An 11,613-nucleotide genomic window follows, 5' to 3' on the forward strand; every position below is an offset into this window, starting at 1 on the left:
TATTTGTCCTGATCACCTTGACTTACGTCAGTACAGCTGAAGGTGTTATTTATGAAAAAGACATTACTCCCTGTAGGCTAGTCAGACTCTACCCATTAGCTGCCTTTGAGCCTTTCCTGTGCTTTCTTTTTTTTTTTTTTTTTTTTTTATTAACTGATGTCTGTGATTATACCCTGTGCTTTCTTGAGGGCAACTTTCCTATAACATGTACACATACAAAACGAGGAAATCAGAAAGCTGGCAGCCCCCAAGAATAACTTTGAGGGAATTTATTTTTAAGAATATTTGATCTTCTGCAGCACAGTGATAGGGGTGCAGTGGAGTTGGGTGATGCCCTGTCCCCAGTAACCCCATGAAATCCCGATACAGAGCCTGTTGTCCCCAGTGACATATGAGACTGGACTGGAAGGTGAGCACAGAACAGGTGATGAGCAGAGAGCACAGGAACAAGGCCAACATTCAGTGAATCTTTGACTCCTGAGAGGTGTACTTCAAACCATTTAAACTTAAAAAGAAAAGAAGGCATTCCCAAGGGGTTTCTGCAGTGCTTCTCTGAATGATTTATACTTAGACTTCCCTGAACATTTTTTTTTTTTTTTTGAGACAGAGTCTCACTCTGTTGCCTGGGCTAGAGTGCCCTGGCGTCAGCCTTGCTCACAGCAACCTCCATCTCCTGGGTTCAGGTGATCCTCCTGCCTCAGCCTCCCGAGTAGCTGGGACTACAGGCATGCACCACCATGCCTGGCTAATTTTTTCTATATATTTTTAGTTGGCCAAGTAATTTCTTTCTTTTTTTTTTTTAGTAGAGACGGGGTCTCACTCTTGCTCAGGCTGGTCTCGAACTCCTGACCTCAAGTGATCCTCCCACCTCAGCCTCCCAGAGTGCTTGGATTACAGGCATGAGCCACTGCGCCTGGCCCTGTATCTCCTTTTTGGAAACAGCCATGGCAGTCATATAGCATCTGTATTAGTTTTGCATTGCTGCTATAAAAAATTACCACAAATTTAGGGGCTCACACCAACACACAGTTACTACCTTATAGTTCTAGAGGTCACTGGGCTAAAAATCAGGTGTCAGCAGGGCTGCATTCCTTCTGAAGGCTCTAGAGAGAAGACATTTCCCTGCCTTCTCCAGTGTCCAGAGGCCACTTGCATTCCTTGGCTGGTGGCCCCATACTCCATCATCAAAGCCATCATCGTGGCATCTTGACATCTCTCCCAGCTCTGACTCTCCTGCCTCTCCCTCCCACTTAGAAGGACCGTGGTGATTACATTGGGCATATGTGGATTATCCAGGGTATTCTCACCACCTGAAGGTCATCTGATTGGCTACCTCAATTCCCTCTTGCCAGGTAACATTAACATAGTCACAGTTGTTGGAGTAGGATGTGGACATTCTTGGGAAACTTTTATTCTGCCTACTACAACATCCCTTTCAGCCATGGTCACAAGTCTGCTCAGGTTCAAGGAGAGGGAAATAGATGCCACCTCTCAATGGGTGGTGTGTCAATCACCTTATAACAACAGCATCTGGGCGGGAGACAACTATGGTGACTGTCTCTGGGAAACAAAATCTTCTATACTCAAAAACACCAAAAATCTGGGACATGCCATGATATTTTTTATTAATAAGCTGACTGACATAGCTATAAAATTGTTTGCCAATTCTTTGGCTGCGTACCCTCTGATCATATCTTCATATGATAACAATATTGTAATTTTCTATAGAGAACTTTTTTAATTTAGTCTTTAATGTGGATGGTCAAATTTTTTGTTTTCAAAAAATTGTGGCTATTTAAAAGTGTTTCAGCTTTACAATTCATTATAAATATATTTTATGATTGATGTCTGACTTGGGAAAACCGTTATGAAGCTTTTTCTGTGGATGAGCTGTAAAAATTCAGGGCATTGGTGAAAACTAGATGCATTCATTTTTCAGCTTGTCTTCTGTTTCCTTATTGCAGAAGCGAGTATTTTGGGTTTTATGTCTTCTCTGTTGATGTCAGTATTTTGTACCAAATCAGCAAGAATGCTGTATTTTTTTTCAATATGAGATTATGATTCCTTCCTCTTCGCTGATTAGAATATCAAACATTCTGAGAACCTATCAATTACTTCTACTAAAAATTTCTAAGTCCCGACTATAGGAAAATATTTTATTTTTTTTTTCTTTTTTAAATAACCTGAGACTTCTGCTTTGACTAAAAGGAAAATATTTTAAAAAATTAAAAATATGTCTCTTTTCCTTTTATGGAAGGACTGCTTTTAGAATGAGCTGGGAAAAAAATTTTTTATTGTTATATGTAGTTTGTGTTTTGATGTATAAACACATTCCATTCACTTCATCATGCATTTTTATCACTTTTATTTCATGTCATTGCTTTTTACCTAAATTTTCTCTTAATATTTTAATAAAATCACTTATAGATGACAAAAGAGGGCACATTTCTTTTAAATCCAAATTAACAGTCCATAATTTCTCAATTGTTTTGAAACATTCCAAAATATTTTTCCAAATTTCAGTTAAAATGATGTGTCCCCAACTTAATTTCCCCTTAGCCAGATCCCCAAAATGTTGGACATTCTAGCACCTCTAAACACAAGGGAAAATTAAACAGTGGAATTTGACATGGAGAGAGATAGCAGCCTTACCTGATTGCAGTTAAAATCTCGTACTTTTACAAAACTTAAAAAAAAAGAAAGAAAAAAAATATATATGAACTACATTAGTCAGGGTTTTCCAGAGAAACAATCAATCAATAGGAGGATATATACAGATACGTCATGCATAGCATGACTATTAATATATTTCAGTCAACCCCAGACCACTTATAGAATATTGGTCTTATATTTTTACTGTACCTTTTCTGTGTTTAGATATGTTTAGACACATAAATACTTACTGTTGTGTCGCAATTGCCTACAGTATTCAAAACAGTAACATGCTTCACAGGTCTGTAGCCTGGGAGCAATAGGCTATACTGTATAATTTACGCGTGTAATAAGCTACATGAGGTCTGTGTGAGTACACTCTATGTTTGCACAAACAAAATTGCCTAAAGACACATCCCAGTTGTTAAACAATGAAGGATGATATGTAGAGGGAAATTTGTTATGAGGGATGGTCTCATGCAATTATGGAGGCTGAGAAACACTGCGATCAGCTGTCTGCAAGCTGGAGGCTCAGGAAGGAGGGTGGTTGTAGTTCAAGTTCAACCCCAAAGACTTGAGAACCAGGGGAGCCAATGGGAAGTCCCAGTCTAAGTCTGAAGGCCTGAGAATCAGGAACACAAATAGCCAATGCAAAAGAAGATGGGGCTGGGCATAGAGGCTCACACTTGTAATCCTAGCACTCTAGGAGGCTGAGGCAGGAGGGCAGATTGCTGAAGGTCAGGAGTTCGAGACCAGCCTGAGCAAGAATGAGACCCTCTACTAAAAAAAAAGAAAGAAAGTACTGTAATCCTAGCACTCTGGGAGGCCAAGGTGGACAGATCGCTCAAGGTCAGGAGTTCAAAACCAGCCTGAGCAAGAGCAAGATCCCGTCTCTACTAAAAATAGAAAGAAATTAATTGGCTAACTAAAAATGTATTAAAATAAAACAGAAAGAAAGTAATTGGCCAACTAAAACTATATAGAAAAAATTATCCAGGCATGGTGGCACATGCCTGTAGTCCCAGCTACTCGGGAGGCTGAGGCAGGAGGATCGCTTGAGCCCAGGAGTTGGAGGTTGCTGTGAGCTAGGCTGACGCCACAGCACTCTAGCCCAAGCAACACAGTGAGACTCTGTCTCAAAACAAAAAAAAAAAAAAGAGAAGATGAATGTCTCAGCTCAAGCAGATAGAGCGAATTTACCCTTCCTCTGCCTCTTTGTTCTATTCACGCCCTCAAGGAACTGGATCATGCCTGTGCCCTCCCTGGTGAGGGTGGATCTTCTTTGCTCATCCACCAATTCAACTGCTCATCTCTTCTAGAAACACCCTTGCAGACGGACACAGAAGTCATGTTCTTACCAGCTACCTGGATATCCCTTAGCCCAGTCAAGTTGACACATGAAATTAACCATCACGTGAACACTCCGCTGGGGGCCTCCTGAGAACTGAGAGAGAGATGTTCACGAGAGGGCACCTGAAGCTAAATTTTGTTAGCTTCACAATAAACCCACTTAGAGTGATCAGTAATTGTCAAGCGCTGTACTAAGGGATTTATGTGTACTGACATTATGTTACTGCCCAAAACACACACAAGTGGTAAGTACTGTTGGACAGATCCAGAGACAGAGGCCGGGAGAGTTTATGTAAGTTGATCCCACAGCCAGACAGTGGTAGGGTCAATACTCAAACTGAGACAATCTGACTCCAGCACCCACCCTCTTAACACTGTTTTACATAGTGATTCTGGTATTCAGGAAGGAAAATAAAACTCTGATTTGGATATAAGTTTCATTCAATTAACTATATTTTCTATTAAATTCACTTTAAAGAGTTGCATCAATAATTTATTTATTTATTTTTATTTATTTATTTATTTTGAGACAGAGTCTCACTCTGTTGCCCAGGTTAGAGTGCCCGGGCGTCAGCCTCGCTCACAACAACCTCAGACTCCTGGGCTCAAGCGATCCTCCTGCCTCAGCCTCCCACGTAGCTGGGACTACAGGCATGCACCACCATGCCGGCTAATTTTTTCTGTATATGTTAAGTTGGCCAACTAATTTCTCTCTATTTTTTTAGTAGACACAGGATCTCACTCTTGTCAGGCTAGTTTCGAACTCCTGACCTCAAGCGATCCACCCGCCTTGGCCTCCCAAAGTGCTACAATTACAGGCATGAGCCACCGCACCCTGCAGAGCATCAGTAATTTAAGTTAGGTTAAGCCAAGGCAATGGGGATTGGATGTTTTATTAAGAAATTTAATTGATAAACTATTCACCTGTATACTTTTGTGTATATGTTTTTTCTTTTTTTTTTTTTTCCTCTTCAGTAGGAACCGCATATACTTTTGAGAAATCCTAGACTTTTCTCTATCAAACTTATCTGAAAAGAAGCTATCCAGAGAGTTCAGCCTGCCAGGATGGACTGCCCTCACAGTTTTGGACTAACATGTTTCTTACAAAGCTGACCAATTGCTTCAACACAGTTTCACCCCTTTTTCTTAAGGAAAAAGAGGTTTTTTTCTGCCAGGGGAAGAGGTCTAAAGACTAGAGACATCATGGGATGGTGTCATGTCAGCAGTTTGCAAACGTTTAGGAAGAAAGTGTTGCTGTGTTGCTATTGGTCCTGATAAGGACGATTTTGCAGACATTTCAGCTGTTTTCCATCTTATGACAAGGAAGTGTTTTGAAAGCCTTTATAACAGAAGATGGTAATCGGCATATACTCCGATTGCTCTACAATGGCTGCTTCTGCTATTCTATTCTCAGAACCTGCATACCATCATTCTAAGAGGAAGTCAAAGCCGAGCCCTGTGATAACTCACTACTGAAACTAGCATGTTCTAGCTTTACAGCCTGTGCTGGTCAGTAGGAGGCAGAGATGGTGAGAGGTGGCACAAATAGAGTATTTGGAAGAAACTTCTCTTGTTCCAGAAGTTAACAATTTATTGTGCTTATTGTGTTGTGCAAAGTTTGTAAGTTCTTATGATGGACATAATATACTATCTCACCATCTTATACTAAAACATGACAGAAACTTATTGACTCATTCTGCATGAAGATTAGCTTCCAACAATATTCAGGTTTCTGCAACCATGTATCTTATAAATGCAGCCCCCACTGCATTTTATTTCTTTTTATTATTATTATTATTTTTTTTTTGAGACAGAGTCTCACTCTGTTGCCCAGGCTGGAGTGCTATGGAGTCAGCCTAGCTCACAGCAACCTCAAATTCCTGGGCTCAAGCAATACTCCTGCCTCAGCCTCCCAAGTAGCTGGGACTACAGGCATGCGCCACCATGCCCAGCTAATTTTTTCGATATATTTTTTTTAGTTGGCCAATTAATTTCTTTCTATTTTTAATAGAGATGGGTCTCAGTCTTGCTCAGGCTGGTTTCAAACTCCTGACCTTGAGTGATCATCTCGGCCTCCCAGATTGCTAGGATTACAGGCCACCACGCCCAGCCCCCCACTGCATTTAAAAATCTTTGTTGCTAGGGGGTGGAGCAAGATGGTGGACGAATAACACCGCCGGAAAGAGTGTCTCTGCAGAAAAGACAGATTCTAGCAGAAATTAGAGGAAAGAAGCAAGAAGACGAGCATACAGCGGACGAGGGCCGGAAGGAGGGGTACCTGAGACCCCGGGAGACTCCACGAGAGGAGGCTGCAGACAAGAACTGGAGGCTGAGACCACGGGAGCAGCCCGGAGACCAGCGGCAAGGGTAGGTGGAATTGCTGTTTCCCCTTCCCTGCATTTGGGACTGCTGGTGGGCTCCCCAGTGGGTGGAGAGACCTGCGGACGCCAGCCCAGAGACCGCCACCGCCAGCCAGCAGTGAGCCTGTAGCAGACGTGGCACCAGGTTCCCAACTTCCTCCGGGCACCTCTGTGTGCACAGACCCAAGCCGCGCAGCAGGCGCCATATTGCCTTCTCATCCCCTCCGCCAACCCTACCCGCGGCTGCCCAGAGAGATAATACAGCCACCAGCCAGAGGCACCTCCAGGGAACGGGACCTTCCCTTTTGGGACCCTACAGCTGACTCACGGGAACTCAGACTGTGAGCTCCCTACCCACCCGCCCTCCCAGGTGCTGCTGGCACGGTGTTCCCAGGAGAACGGTGCCGACTCAGAGGCTGAGAGACATAGACCCAGCTTGGGCTCCCTGTGGGTGAATTGGGACCGGAAATCCTCTCCCTGGTGGGGATACAGTTTGAACTCTGGGACCCAGAGGTCGGACCTGCAGACCAGATCCCCTGCACCGAGGGCTAGCATTGCCCGGGGCACAGAAGGGTTATACGTGAACAGCCTACTGAGGTGTGTGTGCCTCCAGGGGCGGATCGGCGTCCTAGAGGGCAATCCTCCTCCCAGGAGGAGGCTGTGAGCCCAACCCAGGTGGCATTCCTGTGCAGGGAACCTCCCCGCCGACATCACAGTCCCGGGAGGCCTGGTGGCTTGTGGTCTGGCCTGCTGGCAGAGGCCCAGGAGTAGCTGCAGAGTTGGGGAGGGTGGAAAGAAGCGAGGACCACTCCAGACTGCGGGTCTCAGACAGCCCCGCCCCCACACCCAGACTTTCTGGCTGAGTGGGACCATTCCAGCCCTGCCCTGACAGCTTTTCCTGGAAGCAGAGAACAGAACTTTGACCCCTGCTAACTGCCTGAGGGCAGGCTTACCCAACCCAGCTCCGCCCAGAACAAGAGCTGATAACAGGACACAAAATCAATAGCATAGCCTGTTCCTCCAAGTAAACGCCACCTACTGACAGGGACGGCATCTTGCACAGCCTTTCCACGGCACCCACTGACTCAATATACAGGGAGTGGTCCAATTTCACCCACAGACACCACCTAATGCCTCAGAAACTAAACAAGGTGTGTGAATACCCAAACAATAACTTAAGGAAAGAAACAACAACTGATCGACATGGAAAGAAATCAGCGAAAGAACTCAGGAAATATGAAGAACCAAGCGGAAAACACACCCCCAAAGAGGAGCACCAGCCCCCTAGAAACGGACACCAACCAAAATCAGGCAACCAATATGACAGAAGAGGAATTTCGTATGTGGATCATAAGAACACTCACCCAGCTGCAACAACAACTCAATAACCAACACAAAGAAACCACAAAAAGCCTCCAGGATATGGGAAAAGAAATAGACACAATGAAAAAAAGTGTAACCGAACTCCTGGAAATGAAGAATCAATTCAAGGAACTACAAAATACAGTGGAAAGTCTCAAGAACAGGGAAGATCAAACAGAAGAAAGATACTCATGCTTGAAGATAACACCCTCCAATTAAATAAATCAGTCAGAGAAATAGAGCAGAGAAACAAGAGAAAAGAGCAAAGCCTACAAGAGCTGTGGGATTATGTGAAGAAACCTAATGTGAGGGTCATAGGCTTACTAGAAGGGAAAGAAGACAACACTCAAGGGTTGGACAAGCTGTTTGAAGATATAATAGAGGAAAATTTCCCAGGCCTTGCTCAAAATCTTGATATACTAGTTCAAGAAGCTCAGAGGACCCCTGGGAGATTCAATGCAAACAGGAAGACGTTACGACATGCAGTCATCAGACTGACCAAAGTATCAACTAAAGAGGCCCTTCTAAGAGCTGTAAGACAAAAGAAGCAAGTAACATACAAGGGAAAGCCAATTCGAATAACATCAGACTTCTCTAATGAGACTTTACAAGCAAGGAGAGACTGGGGCCCCATTCTCACTCTTTTGAAACAAAACAATGCCCAGCCTAGAATATTATTCCCTGCAAAACAAAGCTTCATATATGAAGGAGAAATAAAAACATTCTTAGACAAGCAAAGGCTCAGAGAATTCACCAAGACAAGACCAGCCCTACAAGAAGTACTTAAAACAGCGTTACGCACGGAACATCATAATAATAACCCACGAATATAAAAACAACCAAAACCCAAAGATATTAAAGGCCAGATATTACAATGGCTCAAGACAGAAGTCATAGCAACAACATCCAACCCAACAGAATGATCAGTAATCTACCTTACCTATCAGTTCTCTCAATAAATGTGAATGGCTTAAACTCTCCACTCAAGAGACATAGGCTGGCTGAATGGATAAGAAAATACAGGCCAAGTATATGCTGTCTTCAAGAAACACATCTAACCTGTAAGGATGCATATAGACTAAAAATAAAAGGGTGGAGATCAATATTCCAAGCAAATAGAAGCCAAAAGAAGGCTGGTGTGGCAGTTCTAATTTCAGATGATTTAGTTTTTAAACCAACAAAAGTAGTGAAAGAAAAAGAGGGTCATTATATAATGGTGAAGGGCACAGTTCAACAAGAAGAGATAACAATTTTAAATATATATGCACCCAACTTAGGTGCACCCAGATTCATAAAGCAAACCTTACTGGATCTAAGCAAATGGATTAATAGCAGCTCCATAATCACTGGAGATTTCAACACCCCACTGACGGCACGAGACAGATCCTCCAAACAGAAAATTAATAAAGAAATAATGGACTTAAACAAAACTCTGGAACAATTGGGTCTGACTGACAATTACAGGTCATTCGACCCAAAATCCACTGAATATACGTTCTTCTCATCAGCTCACGGGACATTCTCTAAGATTGACCATATCCTATGACACAAAGAAAATCTCAAGAAATTTAAAAAAATAGAAATCATACCATGTACCTTCTCAGATCACAGTGGAATAAAACTAGAAATCAACCCTAACAGAAACTCACATTTCTACACAAAAACGTGGAAATTAAACAACCTCCTACTAAATGATTACTTCATAAATGAAGAAATCAAGACGGAAATAAAAAAATTCTATGAAGAAAACGACAATGGAGAGACAAATTATCAACTCCTCTGGGACACAGCTAAAGCAGTTCTGAGAGGAAAGTTTATCTCCATAAATGCCTATAACCAAAAGACAAGAAGATCACAAATAGACAATCTAATGAAACGAATCAAAGAGCTGGAAAAAGAAGAGCAGACCAACCCCAAACCCAGCAGAAGAAGTGAAATCAACAAGATCAAATCAGAACTAAATGAAATTGAAAACAGGGAAGCTATTCAGGAGATTAATAAAACAAAAAGTTGGTTCTTTGAAAAAATAAACAAAATTGACACACCATTGGCTAAGCTAACGAAAAGCAGAAAAGAGAAATCTCTAGTAAGCTCCATCAGGGACAAAAAAGGAGATATCACAACTGATCCCAAAGAGATACAAGATACAATTTATGAATACTACAAAAATCTTTATGCACACAAACTGGAAAATGTGGAGGAAATGGACAAATTTCTAGAAACACACAGCCTCCCTAGGCTCAACCAGGAAGAAATAGATTCCCTGAACAGACCAATCTCAACAGCTGAAATAGAAACAGCAATTAAAAATCTCCCTAAAAAGAAAAGTCCCGGTCCAGATGGCTTCACACCTGAATTTTACCACACTTACAAAGAAGAACTAGTACTTATCTTGCAGAAACTATTCCACAACATCAAGAAGAACGGAAACCTCCCCGACACCTTTTATGAAGCGAATATTACTCTGATACCAAAACCAGGGAAGGATGCAACAAAAAAAGAAAACTACAGACCAATATTCCTAATGAATATAGATGCAAAAATTTTCAACAAAATCTTAGCTAACCGAATCTAGACACTTATCAAAAAAATAATCCACCACGACCAAGTGGGCTTCATCCCAGGGATGCAGGGATGGTTCAACATACGTAAATCTATAAATGCAATTCACCACATAAACAGAAGCAAAAGCAAAGACCACATGATTCTTTCAATAGATGCAGAAAAAGCTTTTGACAAAATTCAACACCCTTTCATGATACGAACACTTAAGAAAATAGGCATAGAAGGGACATACCTAAAAATGATACAAGCCATATATGACAGACCCATAGCCAACATCATACTGAATGGGGAAAAATTGAAAGCATTCCCACTTAGAACTGGAACCAGACAAGGCTGCCCACTATCTCCACTTCTGTTCAACATAGTGCTGGAAGTCTTGGCTACAGCAATCAGACAGGAAAATGGAATCAAAGGTATCCAAATAGGAGCAGAAGAGATCAAACTTTCACTGTTTGCTGATGATATGATATTGTATCTAGAAAACCCCAAAGATTCAACCAAGAAACTCCTGGAACTGATCAATGAATTTAGTAAAGTCTCAGGATACAAAATCAATACACAGAAATCAGAGGCATTCATATATGCCAACAACAATCTAATTGAGAACCAAATCAAAGACTCAATTCCCTTCACAATAGCAACAAAGAAATTAAAGTACCTAGGAATATACTTAACCAAGGAGGTAAAAGACCTCTACAGGGAGAACTATGAAACACTGAGGAAGGAAATAGCAGAGGATGCAAACAGATGCTCGTGGTTCGGCAGACTCAATATCATCAAAATGTCTATACTACCCAAACTGATCTACAGATTCAATGCAATACCTATTAAAATCCCATCAGCATTCTTCACAGATATAGAAAAAATAATTTTATGCTTCGTATGGAACCAAAGAAGACCCCGAATATTAAGAGCAATTCTAGGCAACAAAAACAAAATCGGAGGCATTAATATGCCAGATATCAAACTATACTAGAAAGCTGTAGTAATTAAATCAATCTGGTATTGGCACAAAAATAGAAATATTGACCAGTGGAACAGATGTGAGAATCCTGATATAAAACCATCCTCATATAGCCATCTAATTTTTGACAAAGCAGACAAAAACATATGCTGGGGAAAAGAATCCCTTTTCAATAAATGGTGCTGGGAAAACTGGATAGCCACCTGTAGAAGGCTAAAGCAGGACCCACACCTTTCACCTCTCACAAAAATCAACTCACGCTGGATAACAGACTTAAACCTAAGGTATGAAACTATTAGAACTCTAGAGGAAAAAGTTGGAAACACTCTCCTAGACATCGGCCTGGGCAAAGAGTTTATG

The sequence above is a fragment of the Microcebus murinus genome, chromosome 26, assembly GCF_040939455.1.
Source record: "Microcebus murinus isolate Inina chromosome 26, M.murinus_Inina_mat1.0, whole genome shotgun sequence".
NCBI lineage: Eukaryota > Metazoa > Chordata > Mammalia > Primates > Cheirogaleidae > Microcebus > Microcebus murinus.